The sequence below is a fragment of the Grammomys surdaster genome, unplaced genomic scaffold (genome assembly GCF_004785775.1).
Source record: "Grammomys surdaster isolate TR1022 unplaced genomic scaffold, NIH_TR_1.0 125982, whole genome shotgun sequence".
Lineage (NCBI taxonomy): Eukaryota > Metazoa > Chordata > Mammalia > Rodentia > Muridae > Grammomys > Grammomys surdaster.
Window position 1 is genome coordinate 2,536,648 of NW_021620798.1, and position 20,364 is coordinate 2,557,011.

Here is a 20,364-nt window from a genome sequence, read left to right on the forward strand (position 1 = left end):
ATTGACATGGAAGTGACATTCCTCCCCCAGTAAAACACAAGTTCTCCCTTGTTCAGCAGTCAACAAGTCCAGGGCCGTCCAGAGCAACTCCTGCTAAAGAGGTTATCTGGTGGTGAAGAGATTCAAGGCTGTCTGTAGTAGAGGCTATTGTCTGGTCAAGCTTGTCCTGGAAGTCGCCGGCCAGATGTTGTGTTTGGACTAGGGCTGCTCCAGCAGTTCTACTAGCATCAAGTGAAACAGCAAGGCCTAGTCCAATGAGCAGAGGGATGAAGATCTCTCTCTTCTTTCAGCTTCCTTCCATCTGCAAGGCAAATTTTTCAGGTTCATAGAGATAAACCCGGGGGACAACAATTATGGAGGCACAGGAGCCCTGAAAATGAGGATTGATGCAGTCACCTGTAGTGCCTTTGCACCAGAGGAGGGCAGGAGGGTTAACACTGATTTGGTAATGGTGATGTCATGAGCATATGTGAGATGGGGTTTTGAGGAGAACCCTACAAGACAAAGAGGTGAGGGTAGATCAAAGAGAATAATGTCCTGTACTTTCCTCGTGGGCAGAGGTCCATGGGGGTTGTAAAGGGAAAAGCTATTGGAAACAGCTAATGGTCAAGAGAGAGAGGCACAGAAAAAGTATTGGGAAGAATTGGGGTGGGTCATTAAGGGAAGGAGGTCTGCTGCATATTGGATGTACTGTAGCCAGGAGAGGGTAGCTTGTAGTTCCTCCTGAGACTGGTTTTCTTGTTGGATAATACTAGCATGGGTAAAGGCTGATTGGGGGCAGGGACAAGTTCACAGGAGATGTGTAGGTCATCTATGGGGTATCTGGCATAGCCGCTGGGGTAAAGTTTACCCATGACTCTGGATCACCAAAGCTCATTATATGGATCACTGATGGAAAACTGAAAATGAGTTTTAAAGTTGGTGAGCGTGGTGCCACGGTGACTGGTAGATTCTATCCTACAGCTCCAATATCTGCAACCTCCATATGTGGAGACCTCCTGGAGACATTCACCTGTGTTTCAGTAAGGAAAGCAGAGAAAGGGGCTGGAGATAGTGGAGGTGGATTCCGGGTGTAGGGGAATCTCAATCTTGGTTCGACATCCTTCATATGGGCAGTCCTGGGCTCCTATAACTTTGTTGTGTCTGTTGTAGGTTTCCCTAGCATAGAATCTCCAATGGTAGGTGTTGGGAAGGCTAGGGAGAGGCTGGAAGGTAGAAGAGTTAGCATGAAGGATGACAAAAACAGCCAAGAGAATAGAGGAGTGGGGGGCTTGTGGAGGGCACATGGCCTGTGCATCTGTCACCAGGTCCCAGGTCATGGATATCCTTCCAGGAGATCCTGCTGTTCCTCTGGGTATGGTGTCTCCTCTGCCTTCTCTTCCCCCGACTTGGTTCTTGATCTGTCAGTGAGAGGTGGGCCATCTTCTTGGTTGGTGGAGTGGTGTTGGATCTTTCTGGCAGTGACTCAGATAAGCTTAGGCTGGTCCTGAGGAAAACCACAAGTGAAACCCCTCCCAGTTGTAAGGAGGGGGTCTGGTCCCTTCCAAATTCCAGCCAAAGGATCTCACTGTCATACTAGGATAGGAGAAGCTAATTTTGCTGTGTGTCAATGAGGGGAGGGTTTTTGGAATTTTTGTAGATGTTAAATATGTTTAGGGTAGTCAGGGCCATCATTAGTTGTACATTAGGAGAATAAGTAGTTGTTTTTTGTTTCAGGAGTTGGGCCTTCAGGGTCTGATGTGTTCTTTCTATTATTCCTTGGCCCTGAAGGTTGTAGGGAATTCCCATATGATGGACAATTTCCCAGCATGTGCAGAAGGTTTTAAATTGAGAACTAGTAAAGGCAGGGCCATTATCAGTTTTTTTTTCTGTTGAAGTATGCCCATGATGGCAAAGGTAGAGAGCATATGGTAAATTAACCTTTTTGAGTTTTCACCTGCCTGTGCTGTAGCCCATATAAAAAGGGAGTAAGTGTCTATGGTGATAAAAACATAATTTTGTCTACCAAATTAGGAAATATGGGTGACATCAATTTGCCATAAGGCATTGGATTTGAGACCTCAGGGATTGGAGCCCATAGTTTGTAAAACTGAGGTGATAATGAGGGATGCACAAGAGGCACACGTTTTTATTTTCCTTTGGATATGAGTAAAGGGGATGTGAGGGAAGTGAGCATGAAGCTTCTTTATATTTATTTGTGTATGCATGAATGAAATTGGTCTGCTCGCTCAGTGGAGACTATGAATGTCCATGTTGAGGCAGTTTGGTCAGCAAGTGCATTTCCCTCAGATATAGGACTTGGCAGAGGACTGTGAGATAGGATATGCTGGATTATAGACGAGGGAGGCTCTCTCCTGTTGGAGGGCAGAGACTTGTATGAGTAGATGGGAAAGTGGGTTGTCATTTAGTTTGACAAATGATCTTGACAACCAGGGAAACAAATTGACAGCATATACACTGTCTGAAAAGAGGTTAAAGGGCCTCTTGACTTCTTTTAGAGCTATGTAAGTGACATATAGTTCTGTATATTTGAGGGAGAGGTGGGGAAGCTCTTTGAATTGAGGGATAGGGGGTTAATCTTCAGGGAAGTAGTATATTACTGCTGTAGCTCCCCTCTTCCTCCCATCAGTAAATATCGAGGGGTTTCCTGCTATGGGCTCTCTGGAGAATAGTTTGGGGGCTAGCCATCGCAACAGAGGGAGGTCAGGGGCCCATTTTTCATCAGAATAATGGTTGTCAATTTGTCCTGGGAATCCTATTAATCTGATAGCAAAGTGGGAATGATTTTTGATTAGGCACTGAATGTCAGAGAGGGAGAAGGGGGTGACAACATCAGGTTCTTTTCCTAGAGTTCGTAGGGCTCTATCCCTGCCATTTTTAACATGTTAATGAGTGCATCCACTTCACTTAAAATTCGGGGTGCACTACCCATTAGGGTATGGAGCCATTCTAGCACCTTCTGAGAGTGGTAAAGGGCTCCTACAAGCGTAGAAGAGGAGTTAAAGGTAAAGAGACGTACAGGTATGGTTGAGTCATACCTAGCAAGAACCATATCTTTTAGGGCTGAATTGACAGAATTTAGAGCTTGGACTGCTTCTGGGGACAGTGTTCTTGGGGAGGGGAGACATTTTATCTCCTTTCAGGAGGTTGAAGAGAAGTTGAAGGGTGCTTGTAGGAAGTTGGAGCCAGGGTCAAAGCCAATTGAGGTTGCCCAAAATGCTCTGGAGGGAGGTGAGAGTTAATTTTTGAGAGAAGGAAAGGGTGGGTTTGAGGGGGTATATTGAAGTAGGGGAGATCTCTGTTCCTAAAAATGCAATGGGAAGAATAAGTTGGATTTTGTGAGGGACTATTTTGAATCCTAGGGCAGGTAGGGAAGGTATTAGCTGGTCCTTAAGTTGGGAGGGGGAGGTAGAAGCATCTCCCCATACCAAGATGTCATCCATATGATAGATGTTGAGTCCTTTGTCTAAATAGGGTTTTAATACAGTGGCTACAGCCTCCTGACAAATGGTAGGACTGTTAGCGATTCCCTGGGGGAAGAATGGTCCATTCATATCCTGAGGCTGGGCCAGAGTTGTTAATGGGGACCACTGAGAATGCAAAGCTTTCATAGTCCCCTGGTGGAGAGGGATGGAAAAAAAGCAGTCTTTTATGTCTATTGCTAATAAGGGAACATTGGCAGGAATGGCTGAGATGTGGGGTAGCCTTCTTTGTGGGGAGCCCCAGATTTGCATGATTTTATTAATTGTCCTCAAATCTTGCAATAGTTTCTATCCCTCGGAGCTCTTTTTATAGCAAACACAAGGGCATTCCAGGGACTACGGGAGGGGAAGATGTGTTGTAGAGACAACTATTCCTCTACAATTTCTCTGAGGCCTCTAAGATTCTCCCTTGATTGAGGCCACTGTGGGACCCAGATAGCTTAGTTGGAGAGCCAATCAAGGCAGGGAGTATTAAATCTAACAGTGGCCCCTAGAATTGGGGGTGATTTGGAGGAGGGTTTTTTGGGTCTCCTTGGGCACTATTTTCTTCATAAATAATATCCTCTATTTTAATGTGGTCTCTTTCTGGTTGGGTGGTAAGAACCATGTGTAAGGCTTGTAAGATATCTCTCCTTAAAAGACTGGTGGCTACTTGCGCCACCAGGGGGCATATGAGGCCGGTAGCTCCATCTGGGTCTACCCATCCGTAGGTCTGTTTGGTGATGAATGCATGATAGGTACCCCCTATGCCTAGGAGCTGGGGCTCAGGGGCATCAGTTGCCAGTCTTGTGTGACCTCTTGCTGTCTTAAAATTGTCCTATCTGTTCCAGTATCAATAGGACACTTGAATAGTTTATCATCTATTTTAATGGTTAACTTTGGGTGGGAGCCTTCTGCTGGATACTCATAAGATTTCTATGGAAGTAGCGGTCCCTCTTATCATCAGGGCTGAGGGTGGCCCCGTTTGAAGTTTAAAGGCTCTTGTGGCTTACCATTCTTATCATATAGAGTGGTACAGTGCCTCCTCCAGTGGAAACCTTTTCTGCAGTGGGGACAGATTGCCTTAGTGGGATTAGAATCTGTTATGGGAAGAAAGTTTTGTGAGCATTCATTCCTCCAATGTCCTGCCTCTCCACATTTGAAGCAGATTCCTTGTGTTTTTACTGCTGCCACAAATGCCTGAGCCACAGATGCATCCCGGTGTGATGGAGTTCCTATTTCTTGGGCTGCCACAATCCACCTATCATGATGCTCTTTGCGGAGACTCTGGCAAGCTAGTCTAGACTCAGAAGTCATGCCTTCCCAAACAATGGTTTTAAGAAGAAGGTCCTTGGCTGTGGGGTTGGAGATTTTTCTTTCTAATCTCATTTTAGTTCTGAGAATAAAATCAGATAGGGATTCTCCGTGCTTCTGATGGGGAGAGAGCATGGAACGGGGTGGGGGCGTCTTGTGACCCTGAGGGTGGAGCCTATCCCAAGCTTGGGTTGCACAGAGGCTGGCCTGCTCATAGTACCCTACTGGCTGAGTTGCCTGCTGTGCTCCAGTAGAGAAGTCTTCCTGGCCAAAGAGTTCATTAAAACCCCATGAGGTGTCTTCGCCTCTCTCTTGGCTTTGCCTGACTTGTTGATGACATTCGTCACAAAAGAAGGCTTCCCATTCTAGTAACATTGGGCCAGGAAATATCTCTCCAATCTTGGGAGGTATTTAAGTTGGCAATATGGCTCTGTAGGAGAGATTTTGTCCATGATGCGTGAATGTCATCTTCCTTCACTGCTTTCTTGAGTTCTTTTGCATCTGAGGCTTGGAGTGGGTACCAGTTAAGTGGTTTAGCTCCAGTGGTGTTGATATTAACTGGGAATGCTCGAGCAGCTTGGGTTTCAAGTTCTGTATCAGACTCATGAGTAGCATGCGAGGCGGGGTTAGTTTTTGCAAGAGTCCCAGAAATTGCAGAGTTGTTGAGTTGTTGATGGTTGAGTGTAAGGGACTATGGAATTTGGCAGGATTTTATCTAGGTGTTTTGAAGGCCTCTCACTTTTGTGGCTTAGAGAAGAGGGAGGGGATTCATCTCTCTTTGGTTGGATAGGAGTTGGTGGAGTAAGGGGAGAGGCAGAGGAGACCTCCTTTGCTATTTTAAAGGAGCCTTGCCTTTGGATGGGGGAAGGAGAAGCAGGAAGAGCAGACAGTTTGGCATTTCCTCCAAAGCATAAGGGGGGAGGGGTGGGTAGATGGATCTTATTTCTCTTATTAGTTGGGTGAAGGCTGTGAGGACTGAGATTGAGTGATTTTTGGGACCTTAATCTTTGGGTTCATTTGACTGAGGAGGGTCAGGAGCTATGTTGTTCTCAGTCTGTCCTGTTTTAATGGCCCTATACATTGCCGAATTGAAGCTACGATTTGCAAAAACTCACGAGGGTTTTTTTCCTTTTTGGGTATCTTTATTTTTGATGACAGAAGCTACTCTGCTCCATGAATCTGGACTGTAAATATTGTCGTTACCCATGCATGGCGCTATCTGAAGGACGTCATCCCAAAACAAGGAGGCTTGTTTTTTCGGCTATTTTTATCCTGTGGGATTTTAGTAGGGCACATATTTCCCTCGCCTGGGGTGATTTTTTATACGATGTTGAGTTGCCCATGACAGAAAAGAGAAGAAACGCTTTGTCCACTGGGAATGTTCCCTTGGCCTATTGGCTTTGGGGGATTCCACAAAGGTCCAAAACACTAAGCCTTCCCTCAGAGTTAAGAACTGACGGCTGCCCTGTGGCTTTTAAGTGGCTGCTGCATTACCAGGTTCTTCTTTTTGCTTTAAAGAGAGTGTAGATGGAGAACCTTTGCCAACGCCTGTTGTGGGCTGTCGGGATTTAAACAGAGGCCAGAGGGACCTTCAGCCAGCACCAGAGAGTAGCTCTGGAAGGCTTCAGTTGTTCCTTCGGCTTATCTAAATCCATGCAATGGCTCTGACTGAGAGCTCAGCAGGAAAGGACAGGCTGTTTGTCTCCAGAGTTGCAGGGTTCACCTTCCTGCAGTATCAGTTTCTCTAGCTGTGTTGCTGTTCAAGCCAGACGTTGGGCACTAGCCATGGGTCCCTGTTCTGGAGGTGTCCCAAAAAGATTTCCAGCCCAGCCTGGTGCAGGGGTCCAGGCCAAGGGGATAGATTGCGAGCAAGGAGGGGGAATTGCCTCCGCTGCCTCTGCTGCTGCCTCTGCCCGCATCTCTGATGTTGCTACCTAGTTACTCCCAGGTGCTGCGCTTGTCTCTCTGCTCTGAGCCGGCCCACGCTGGGCCAGTAAGAAACCAGCTAGCTAGCAAGGAGGGGAGGGTCCCAGAGGCGCTCCAAGAGAGCAGATCTCTTCCCAAGTGTTACAGCTCTTGCAACAGAAACTCTCAGACAACAGGATGATTCTGGAACACATTTACTTCTCCTGAATAGAGCTCTTTTATACAGTTTTGTGGTGAGTCAGAGTCTGGAAGCAGATAACGCCTATTGACTTGGTCTGAGAACTTGGAGATAGCTGATCTACATGTGGGAGAGCCTGAGCCACTGTTCCTCGTGACTGATGGTCATAGACATCTCTATGGGAGGAGCTGTGGAGGGTTGAAGCTAAATGAAAAGAACTAGGGCCTGGGAGCAGAACCAAACACCTGCCATCCGATTAGGGTTTGGGGTTCAAGACCTGTGCTGGACCAGTTGTCCAGCTGCCTTTCACAGCCTACTCCCCCACATGTCATGAGTAGTTTAATACTTTTATAAAAACCATGACATTTGAGTAAGATTTTTTTTCTCTATTATCCTTAGTGCTATTAAAACAAATACAATTCATCCTCCCTAGAAAGTGATTCAACAGCTTGGGGGCTTAGAAACAGAAAACACCTCACACAAGACATCAACCCTGATAGTTTCTTAGTCTTAGAGTACTTTTCCTTTAAAGTAATTTTTTTTTGTCTTAACAGAAAGATCAATAACCTGCTCTATGGAAAGCTGGATTAAGGTAGTGATGTCCAGAATAAAGAAAACTCCTCTGGACATGACTTGAGATACTGGATCACTTATAGAACATTTTTCACTTTATTAGGAAAATGAAGGATTTGATAAGAATGATGAGGAGCTAGTGGTCCTGTTCAGTCAGGACATTAATATCTAGTGATTAGAAGCAAAGGAAAGTAAGCTTACTAAACCTATGAAAAGACTAAATAAGACTGTTATTGAGAGAGATGAATGGCAGCTGCTGCTCATACCTGAACACAGAATTCAATATAGTGTTGGAAAATATCCAGATTGTTTTTAAAGGGGAGAATATAAGTAAGGATAGTGGTGATAAAGGAGATCTTTGTGAATATGCATTGGGAATACTGTGTCATCACTATCAATCAGGCATGTTTGGTTTAATCAGTTCTAACAATGGACATAAGGGCACAACCATGTCTCCTGCGTTCATCTGGCTGAGCCATGTCTTTTGACAGCTCTGGTAGTCCAGGGAACCTTGGCCTGTGTCCCAGGCCTAGACCATCATTGAAGCCCAGGGTTTGGTGTTTCTTCTCTTTTTCTACACTGGTGGAATTCATCCGTAGACTGGAATTATGTTAGTACTAGGGTAACTATCAGATGACTTCAGCTGAAACAGGCAGAGAGGGAAGGAACAACAAAGGAAGTATGAAACCAAATGGGGTTGATTGGAAGTGGGAATTTCTTGGGATATTGTATCAGAATGATATTACAGATAAAGGAAGTGATGGACATTTCTAAAAAATAAAAGATTCATGTGAGTGTTCCAAAATCAGATGTTTCCTTTGGATTTTAAGGTATTGGCACCCTAAGGAGAGGGTTCCATATTTCTGTAAGTGTACTCCTTCATTTATTCTAGATTCTATTTGGAGTAGGGCTTAGTTTCAGGATGCAAACTTTTGCAAGAACACAAGGATGGTATACATCATGTAGAACAAATGAGGAATGATGTATTCAGTATTGAAGCAGGATGCATCATGCTGCTGAGAACACTATCATCTTGAAAAATGGTGTTTGTATCTAAAGAGAAGATGTCTATGTTAAAGTTAGACACAGTGTTCTCCCATGGGAATTCTGAAGTTACATGAACAATTGAATGTATTAGAATCCTTACATGTAAATAGATAGCTAGCAAAGGACATATTCTGCATTTCAAATCCCTGAATATGATTATCCACTGCTTTGATTTAATGATTCATACATTTCTTTACTTCTTTCTCTATCAAATATTTCCTGGACAAATGATATAATGAATATAGTAAATAAGCAAAGCAGAGCTAAATCATGAAATATTTAATTTAGGTAATATATGAAATAACAAAGAGGAAGAAAGGTTCCTGAAAATTTTAGACAAGTTTTATGAAATGGTACAGGAGTACAGATATACTCTGAGTTCTGAAGGTTGATGGTGAGATAGGATACTGTTCTAGTTTGTTTCCTATGATCGTTATAAAAGCCTTGCTGAAAAATAGCTTGGAGATAAAAGGGTTTACTTTACTCATGCATGTATATCTTATTGTATTTTTTTGGGAATTCAAGTCAAGGACTTGAGTAAAGAACCTGGAAGCAGGAATTGCAGCACAGGTCAAGAAGGAATAATGCTTCCTTACTTGCTCCCGATGATTTATCAGTTTGCATTTTTATATACCCAAGACTACCAAGCATAACCCATAATATCCTAGGCTCTCTCACATAATTATTTATTAAGAAAATGCCCCAAGATTTGTCTCATGCCAATCTCATGGGTGCGTGTTCTCAACTGAAGTTTATCCTTCCCAGATGGCCCTAGTTTGTACAAGTTTACAAAGACCTAACCAGCACAAATATATTCTTTTTAGCTGAAGATCAGTGGAATATGTCTGTTGTGCTTTTAATTAGGAGTAGAGAGGAGGAATGATGCATTGTAAGGTTGACACTGGACATGGAAATAGCGACATTATAGGTGAAAGTGTTCCGTAGACACTTGGAATCCAGGGATAGATTATCAGAAGTCTCATCTGGCATTCTGGTAACTTTCTTTCATCTGTGGAGTACAGTCTGATCTGGTTCTACTCTGAGATCCCTTGCTTGCCTTTTACAAATTAAGGCCTGAAAATTAAGCCCTCATCTCCTCACTCCAATTACAGCCACAGATGTTTCCTACGAGGCTTTGAATATATGAAATTCTTTCTATCTTAGAGTTTTGTGCTTTCTGTTTTCTACTTGGATCTCCTTTCTCCAGCCTACACTACTCTTCAAGTTCCTGTTCCAACTCAGCTAACCTTTAAAAATCACTTCTATTTTTTTACAGTACAGTCATTGGCCCCATCCTGGTCTGTCCTCCCACAGTTCTTCATTCCATTCCTCCTCCACCCTGACTTCAAGAGGATGCCCTCCCCACCACTCCTTCACACCAGCCCTCCATGAGGCCCAACAAGCAGCTGACTAACAAGCAGATACTTACACTATTTAATTGTTTATGGTTTTCATTTTAATACGTTGCTGACTAGATAAATGTTGCACTCTTTTTATTTTGTAATACACAACTTAAAAGGGTATTTAGGGGTTTTCAGTAGTCTTTGCTAAGGATATTGGTTTGAAATGTACACATTTCAAAAATAAATGATTGAATAATGAAGTCATGCACATTAGTTAATATCTCAAGAGCACTCTTATCAATTGAGTCAAACTTTTGAATTAACTACATATTTAGAGTGATAGTTATACTTTGTCCAGTCAACTATTTTAGCCTTAGCATTAGTCTGGATAGTTGAACAAAAGTGAAAACATTAACAATGGGAGTAAAGACTATTGCTGAAAAATGACTAATTTTGTACAGCACATGCAGACTCAGGATTATCTCAGGCTAAAAATCTTGGTTTATACCAATTCAGAGACTAAGTGCTTACTGCAGTGCAAATAGAATTATAAATAAAGATCATAGGAAAGTATATTTTGCTTCATTTCTAATTTTTATGAGGAGACAATTTTCTGTAGGTAGCTTCATCATAAAATGACACTGTTAGAAATCACCTTTATTGTAGATAATATTTTATATTTTATGAATCTGTATTAAAATAATTTAAACTATACATACTGTTATTATCTTTGGTCATATTTAATTGTCCCGTGTTCAGCCTTATCATCTTCTCTATTTTGTTAGTTGGTTTCCAGTTTCCCCAACTCAGCCATTCTCTCCCTGGTAACTTACACTATCAAATGTGTTTGTGTCTGAGAGGATCACTATCAAATACAAGTGCAAATAAGTACATCACTCAAGCTTGTTAAAAATATGGTTGTTTCACATTTCAATTTAACTAGTTAGTTTTTTTGTTAACTTTCCACAAACTAGGGCCACTTGAGAAAAGAAAACTTCAACTGAGAAAATGCCTCCATGGCTGTGGCCAGTAGGCAAATCGGATATGTTCCAAAATAATGATTGACATCCAAAAGTCCAACTTAATGTGGGTGATGCCAGGCATGGGCAGGTAGTTCTAGGTCTTATATGAAAGTAGTCCAAGCAAAGCCTGAAGAAAAAGACCCATAAACCATTTGTGTACATGACCTCTGCTTCTGTTCCTGTATCCAATCAGGTTCCTGTCTTCTGTTTCTGCCCTAATTTCTCTTAGCGGACTGTGATCAGCGTGTGTAAACTGAAGAAAACTCTTTCAAGCCCAGGTTGCTTTGGGTTATGGTCTTTATCACATCAATAGGAATCAAGCCGAAACATCTGTGTGTGTGTGTGTGTGTGTGTGTGTGTGTGTATAATTATATATGTGGATAAAAGTATGTATTCTCACATGTATAAGAGATGTGGGATCTTTTTATATTTATCAAAAATTGAAACAATAGTCTGCATGATTGACTACATTTGTTGTTTCTCAAATAACAATCCCCGTGGTAATTCTTTCTATTATCTAGTATAACTAGAGTTTGGGTCTGTCTGTCTGTCTGTCTGTCTGTCTGTATCTTGCAATCATATCTCTCTCTATCTCATCTATCTATCTATCTATCTATCTATCTATCTATCTATCTATCATCTACATATTCATCATCTATTTATATGTATGTATTTCACTTAGGTTTTTTAAAAAAGATTTATTTTATGTATATAAGTACACTGTAGCTGTCTTCAGACACACCAGAAGAGGCCATCAGATCCCATTACAAATGGCTGAGGTTGCTGGGAATCGAACTCAGGACCTCTGGAAGTACAGTCAGTGCTCTTAACTACTGAGCCATTTCTCCAGCTTCTTGACTTAGGTTTTTCTACAGACCTGTGGGCAACATTCCTAGAGATCATATCTCTCAAAGTGGACTAAGCACACCTCCATCAGTTAGTAGTCAAGAAAATACTCCCCACAAATGTGCTTATTGACTGATAGGACTGAGGCAATTACTCAGTTGATGTTACCTTTCCCTGGTGTGTCAACTCAGTATGAATCATAAAAGCAGAAATGAAATCATCTAGAGCAGTTTTTATCAACTTGGGTGTTGGGACCTCATGGGAAAACAGCTATCTCCAAAAATATTTACATTATAATTCCTTTACATCTTGTTTTTTACTGTTTTATTATCTTTTCTTTTCTCTTTCTTTTATTCTTTCTTTCTTCTTTTAGTTTTGTTTAAAGTCCAGTCTTTAACCCCCTCCCAGTAGGCCCTCTGACTGTTCTTCATCATATCCCTCCTCCCCTGTCTCCAAGAGGATGTTCCCATCCTCAAACCCTCAACTCACCAGTCCTACCCAATCCCTGGGGCTTCAAGTCTCTCAAGGATTAGGTGTATCTTCTCTCACTGAGGCCAGACTAGACCTCTACTGCATGTGTGTCAGGGGCCTCAGACCAGGTTGAGAATGCTGCCTGTTTGGTAGCTCAGTGAGAGATCTCAAGGGTAAAGATTAGTTGAGACTGCTAGTCTTCTTCTGGGCCTGCCCTTCTCTTCAACTTCTTCCAGCTTTTCCTTAATTCAAACACAGTGATGCCCAGCTTCTGTTTATTGGTAAGAATTTGTATTCTACTCTTTCAGCTGCTTGTTGGGTCTCTCAGAGGGCAGTCATAACAGGCCTCTTTGTGTGAGCGCATCATAGCCTTAGTAACAGTGTCAGGCCCTGGGGCTTCCCCTTGAGCTAGCTTCCAATTTAGGCCTGTCACTGGACCTCTTTTCCCCCAGGCTCTTCTCCATTTTTGACCCTGCATTTCCTCCAGACAGGAACAATTCTGGGTCAGAATATTTGATTATGGGATCCTCATCCTTCCATTTGATGCCCTATCTTTCTTCTGGAGGTGGACTCTACAAGTTCTCTCTCCCCACCATAGAGCATTTCATCTAAGGTCCCTCCCTTTGTCCTGAGGGTCTCTCACCTCCCAGGTCTCCAGTACATTCTAGAGGGTCCCCACACCTCCTACTTCTCAAGGTTGCCTGTTTCCATTCTTTCTGCTGGCCCTCAGGACTTCAGTCCTGTGCCCCTCCCAATACCTGCTCATGTTCCTCTCTTCCACTCCCTCTCAGCTTTTACACCTAGGTCCCTCCCTCCCTCAGCCCCGTGATTGATTTCTCCTCTCTGCCAAGTGGGATTGAGGCAACCTTACTTGGACCCTTTAGCTTGTTAATGTTCTTGCGTCCTGTGGATTGTATCTTTGGTATTCTATACTTTTTTGTGGCTTATATCCACTTATTAATGAGTACGTATTATGCATGTCCTTTTGAGTCTAGGATGTCTCACTCAGGGTATTTTCTAGTTCCATCCAGAATCTTGAATGGTTGAGAGTAACTTAAAGAAATGTTCAAAGTCCTTAGTCATCAATGAAATGCAAATCTGACAGTTTTTCAAAATGACCCTGATATTCTACCTTACACCAATCAAAATGGCTAAGAACAAAAACTCAAGTGACAGCACTTGTTGGTGAAGATGTGGATAAAGAGTAATATTCCTCCATTGCTGGTGTGAGGATCCAGCTATACCACTCTTGGACATATATCCCAATGATGATCCCCTCCATGCCACAAGGATATGTGTTCCACTATGTTCATAGTGACCTTATGAATTTGTGATATCCAGAAGCTGGAAATAACCCAGATGTCCCACAAAAACAGAATGGATACAGAAAATGTGGTTCATTTACACAGTGGAATACTATTCAGCTATTAAGAACAAGGTCATCCTGAGTTCTGTAGGCAAATGGATAAAACTAGAAAAATATCATGCTGATTGAGTTAACTCAGACCCAAAGAACATGCATGGTATTTACTCACTAATAAGTGAATATTAGACAAAAAGAAAGTAGAGAATACTCAAGATACAGTCCACAGGGCTCAAAAAGGTCAACAAGCTGAAGGGGCCAGGTGAGGATGCCTCAGTCCTACTTGAGAGGGAGAAGAAAGCAATCACAAGTGGGGAGGGAGGGAGGCAGTGTGGGAGAGGGGACCTTGATCTGGTACTGGGTGAGGGAAAAGGACTGAAGCCCTCAGGGCCAGCAGAAAGAATGGAAATGGGCAACCTCCAGAGGTAGGAGGTGAGGGGACCCTCTATAATATGCCAGAGACCTGGAAGGTCAGAGACTCTCAGAAATCAAAGGGAGGGATCTTAGATGAAATGCTCTACAGTGGGGAGAGGGAACTTGTAGAGTCCACCTCCAGTAGAAAGACAAAAATTCAAGTGGAGGGATGGGGTTACTATCCCATAGTCAAATACTCTGACAACAAACTGTTCCTGTCTAAAAGAACTACAGGGACAAAAATGGAAAAGAGCCTAAGGAAAAAGAGGCCCAGTGACAGGCCGAAATTGGGATCCAGCTCAAGGGGAGTCCCCAAGACCTGACACTATTACTGAGGTTATGAAGCACTCAAGAAAAGGGACCTAGCATTACTGCCCTCTGAAAGACCCAACAAGTACCTGAGTCAGATGTAGATATTTGCACCTAACCAATGGCTAGAAGCTGTGGACCCCTGTGGTTGAATAAGGGAAAAGCTGGAAGAAGCTGAGAAGGTGGGCGACCGACCCTGTAGGAAAACCAGCAGTCTCAATTAACTTAGACCCCTGAGATCTCTCAAACATTGGACCACCAACCAGGCAGCACACACGAGCTGATATGAGGCCACCAACACATATACAACAGAGGACATTCGGGTCTGAGTTCAGTCAGAGAAGATGCCCGTAACCCTCAAGAGACTGGAGGCCCCAGGGAGTTTAGAGATATGGTTGAGTGGGGTTGGAGGGTGGGAACATTCTTGTGGAGACAGAGAGTGGGGAAGAAGTATGGGATGTGAAACAGTCAGGGGGTGGAGAATAAAATCTGCAGTGTAAATAAATAAATAAATGACAAAATAAGTAGGAAAAAATCTTTTATATTATTCGTTCCACAATCAGACCATGATGAAGGTCTCTACTACTATGACATTTTGGTTTTGTTAAAAAGAATTGATGCACACACACAGACACAGACACAGACACACACACACACACACACACACACACAGACTGAAATAAGTACATTTCTCATCCCACATCAAAGAAATTTCTTACTGCATCACTGACCATTATAGACAACCACAACCATAAAATTCAGAGAACATAAGATAGTGTGGTTTCTAGTCTCATTAGATATACCTACAACTTAATTCTTGTAGCACAGGAGTCATTGTAGAATAAGGTATAGAGATTATCAGAGACAGAGGAAGAGGAAGTTTTCTATGAGTTTGTCTCACCTGTAAATGTTAGAGAGGTTATACCCATGAAGGCTGCTTAAACAAGACCTGAGCAAATATGACACTCATGCATCTTGAAGGATGAATACTTGAAGGGTCTGAACCTTAGACAAAGAACTATGGGCAACTAGGGAATTCTGAGAATGGAAGAAAAGACCTTTCTCAAGAAAGAGCCCCAATACCCAAACTGGTTATCCAATACGAAGTGGTTAACTCTGAGATGATTTATGAACAAGTAAGATTTTATGTACTAATTGAAGATACAGTGCCCTAAGTAGAGATTTTATATCACTAATTCAAACCTCCAGTGACAGTAATGGGTTTCATTTTGTTGAGACATTTGCCAAAGAAATCCTATTCTGTGGGCCCCTCCAAATGTCAAAGGCTACTTCCAAGGCTATTGATTACTGACTACAACCTAAGTGTAAGGCCCTTTTGCTAAACATGCCAATAATTATGGCATCAAAAATGAAGAAATCTATCCAGTACCTAACTAGAAGTTTACCCCTATAGAGTATCATTCATAGCAATTGAGAATCCTTTGAATGCTATTGGAGGAAAAAAGTCATCATGATTATCACTCAGCTCCGAACTTATAACTTCCTGTCTCTAAGCTATACTGGTAATCGTGGCAACAATATTATGGAAGAAATCAATCACATTTTAAAACTTGGATTTCACGGTGACTCCTTGAAATTGGACCCATATATATATATAAAATGTCTCTATGAAATTGGACCCATACTACCATATTACTATAATAGCCAAAAACTGAGATTAGATAGATAGGTCATCGGTCCTAAGGGAAAACCAATTACTATTGTTCTCCTAAAGGGATAGAGCAATAAAATTACTCCTAATGATAGACCATTATTGAGACACACAGCAGGACAATGTGGAGCGAAATTTTAGAGCACTCAGTCCTAAATGAAATGTCTTTATCAAATGCTTCCCCAAAGTCCCAGAGATCCTTGCAGAAGTGGAGGGAGAAAGATTTTAAAAGCTAGAGGTGATGTTTGCCTCCAAGGAAACAGCATCTTTCAGACACAACACATTGATACAAATGTGAAGTCATGGAATTTATACAGAAGACCTGCACAGGTTCAAACCAGACAACAACTTATCAGTCAGAAGATTGGTAAATAGACATAAATGTCCACCACTAACAAAGAATGTGTTTGCAATTGATAAATACTGAGAAAGGAAAACTCTGTTTTCACCAACTGGATGTCACTGGATTTATCAGTTGGCCAAAATAAAACAGATTCCATGTTTGGTGTGTGTATGTGTGTGTGTGTGTGTGTGTGTGTGTGTGTGTGTGTGTATGTGTGTGTCTGTGTGTGTTTGTAATTTTTGTCTTATTCACTGTTTTCTTATTTTTTTCTTTTATTGTTTCTGGGACAGTGCATGAAGTGTCCAGTTAGGGAGATGGGGGGCGATCTTGATGATGTAGTCTCAGGAGAAAGAATATGACCAAAATGTATTGATGGAGTCCTGGACCTTGTCCAGAGAGTAGGGCCAGGAACAAGGAGTTGGTTTCTGTTTAAATAAAGGGAATACCAGTGACTTGGAGCCCTGCCTGTCACACCTTTGGAAGTTGGATGGCTCCTGGCTAGTACTTGTTGCAAAATTCCTTCTGGGGACTCAGTTGCATGTGCACAGGGGAAGGGGGTGTGTGGATCCATATTAGTGGAAAGCGTGGACCTAGAACACGAATAGGGGGCTCTAGAGCTTGGCATTTGTCAAACCTCTGGCCTGGAGCTCCTGAGGCCGTTAATAGGTTTCAGTTTTTCTTCAGTTCCGTGTCCTTCTTCTTCAGGTAGGTGGGTTTTGTTTGTTTGTTTGTTTGGTTGGTTGGTTTTGATTTTTGTGAAGGGGCTAGGACCCAGTTTCGGAGGCAGGGGGTGTGGCTTTGAACTGTTAAGGGGTGCGGCCTAATTGAGGAAAGAGAGATTTTTATTCTACCACAGGAATAGGGGGCAATCAATCCAACGGCTTAAAAGGCAGCGTGGAGCACCTCAAGTGACATTTGCCGTTGGTGCAAGTGTCCAGGTTCTAACGAAATAGTACTGACGGTTTTTTTTTTTTTTTTTGAGTGAAACTGGACATCATTTCTGAGAGATGCTGCTGGGGCGATCCTGAGAAAGAAGCCAGCGCTAGAGGACGGCCTGGACCGTTAAAGTTAAAGCAGGGTTAGGGAGTGGGTAGAGCAGTCAGTGAGTGTCTTGACTCCTATTGGATGCACACTGCTATCTCAGGAATGGTGAGGGGTTTTGTGAGTGGGGAAAGACGCTAGTCAGCAAGTAAGTTCTGAAATGTTTGTCTTTTTGATGTGAGTGGGTGATTGGGGGACCTTGAGGAGGAAGAGCTTTCCATTCCATCATAGAAATAGGGGGTGCTAGAGGCCAAGCTTCCCAGGTAGTTAAACCAGTGAGTGGGAAGTGACCTTCAAGACTCCTGGCTCTTCAGCGCCATTGTGGCAGTCTGAAGATGAAGAGGGTTTCATTAGGTGTGAAGCCTCAGGCCACTGAGGGAAGATCTTAATGCTTTGGGAAATATCAAAGACAGAAGTGGCGTGTTTGTGTGTTCTAAATGAAAAATGAGAGGACACTAGCTAATAATTGGAGATCTTTCTCTCAACAGATGTAAGAAGTTGTTACTCCCACCTTCCCTAGCTGTCTCTTCCTAGGAGAAGGCTGAGTCAGCCCTGTGGAGTTTCTTAGATTTAGTCTGATAGCCTAAGGGAGGTGAGGGGTTTTGTTTGTTCTTTCTTTCTCTGTTGGATTTTTTGTCAGGGGAATAGACTCAAGCCATCAGGGCTAAAGTCCTACACCTAAGACAGAGGTCATTGTGGGAGAAACAGGGGCAGCCTTTTCCTACACAGGAATGCTTAAGGGAGAGGTCAGTCTTACTTGCTCAGAAAGTTGCCCCAGGAGCCTCTTGGTCCTGTTTTAAAACATCTGTTTTTGTGAGTTCCTATCCTGAATTCAAGGAAAGCGATGCATTTTAAATTATGGCTTAGATTTCAGGTATCTCTGGCTGATTTCCAACCTTGGCAAGTACCTTGAGGGATACTAGTAAGGATAACAAGGAAGATTTGGAAGGCTTTCCCTTCCATGTTTTAGAACTATGTCCCTACCTTTCCCTGCTCCCTGTTATATTCCAGTCTGGCTGGCTGGTGTGTGGATTCTAAAGCTGTATCATGGGAGGCATAAGGATCTGATGTTCCTTAGCGTCAGGAGTCTGAGATTACCACTAGGAGGACTCTGAGGGAGGAATCATTCTTTCCCTCTTATCTGAACTTAGAGACAAGGCTTGACTATGAACCCTAGAATGTCATCTCTGGTAGGCTCTGGGTAATTTGAGTGGTGTGTAGGTTCTGAATTTATTCATGGATGGCTGAAGAAAGTAAGGGATTGGGGGAGGGGCTTGTGCTGTTTTCATCCAGAGGAGACATTCCATGCTTGAGTGAGAACTCTGTCACAGAAGTATATGCTTTTCACCACTCAAGAATGGGATTAGCAGCTTTGCTTCCCCAGACAGCTACTCTGGAAAGCCCTGCAATATATTTCCTTATGATACATGCAGACAATACAAAAGATGTGAGGCATTGAGGGAGGAATGTAGATTTCAGTCTTCAAATCAAAGAGATTCTTTGTCTAGGGGATAGAATAATCACAGGAAAGAAAACAAAATAAAGAAAAAGGAATACAAAGCAAAACAAAACGATGGGGGGGGTCTAAATCTTGTGAGGGTTATATATAAAAATCATCACTACCCTGAAGAGAATTGATTCCATGCCTGCAATCTCAGCCACACTCAGTTGCCACCAGCAGCCAGCTCCTGGAAATAGAGGGATCACAGTCTATCTTCTCACATTTAACTTGTTCTCCTCAGGAAGGGGAGGGTTTTCTGGGTCCAAATAACTCAGACCCCCAGAGTTCAGTCAGTGCCTCAAATGGGGAGGAGTCTCTACGTGAAGACTGAGCTTTTCTACTCCACACATCCATAGCAATTCCTAGCAAGTCCACAGTTCCTAGCAATTCATTCACAGTCCTCTTTGGAAGGTAGAAGACAGGGTTAGTAGATCTGGTGTATTCTGACTTCTACTATGGGAATTTAAGGGAGATTTTTATCCCGTAAAGTCAAACTCAGCTCAGCTGAGGGTGGAGTCTTAGACTAGCTAAGCATCAAGAAAGGAACACAAAAGAGAGAGGATTCTTTTTTTTTTCAGACAGAATGTGACAGTCCCACTGTCCTCTGGCTGCCATCAAGTAGGCTCCAGGTTGAAATCTACACTGTTTTTTGAATTCCTTTCAAAGATTCTGAAGCTTATGGCTTTCACAGCAGGTGAAGGAGGTTATCTAGACTTGGCCAATCATGAACGGAATGCTACAAATTTGGACTAGAAGCCTCTTTCAACACCAGTGTACAGAGTACCCAGTTCCCTGGGTCAGTGCAGTTATCCCTGGAGCCACCAAACCTGATAAGGATTGTAATCTTTCCTGAGTTCAGTGTCTGTAGTCCAGGAGATGTGAGACTTTGTGACACCATTGGACTCTGGTCTGCTCAGCAGTAAAATTGTCCTAGGTTTGTGAAATATTAAAGGAAGGACATTGTGTGAGGACTGAACCCCTACACCACCCCTTCCAGGAAAATCAGGGCCACTAGTCCTTCTGTCTTAGAGAGTTAACCCCTGCAAGATTCTATAAGTATTAGGAGTGCCACATAGGAAGCCTAAGGGAGAAGAAGCAATTTTGAGGGAACTTGGATGATACTTTGCCAGCAGGGAGATGAATATTAGCCTTGGAAATGTCTAAAGGAAGACTCTTTGAGACTAAGAAGACTCTGCAAAATGATTAGAGGCTTTGACCTCCTCTGAGGTTACAGAGGGGCTCAAGTCTTGTTTTTAAGAAAGTCTCCAGACAGATCGAGCAAGGTATTGATTCCAGGATTCCATTCTGGGAGGTTGAGGGAAGGGAAGGTTTTCTACATGGAGACAGACTCTAGTTCTCAGAGGAGTGGGAGGAGACTGAAAGGATCAGGAGTTTGAAATTGCCTCACAGAAATACTGTGACTGGTAACTGCAGTAGTATTTGCTAAAGTAGCGCTACACAAATCTCCAGGCAAATTTTTGGTGTAAACTCAGCTTCCCAGTTCTAAGACTGGAGTTTGAGGAAAATGAGACGTTCTAGG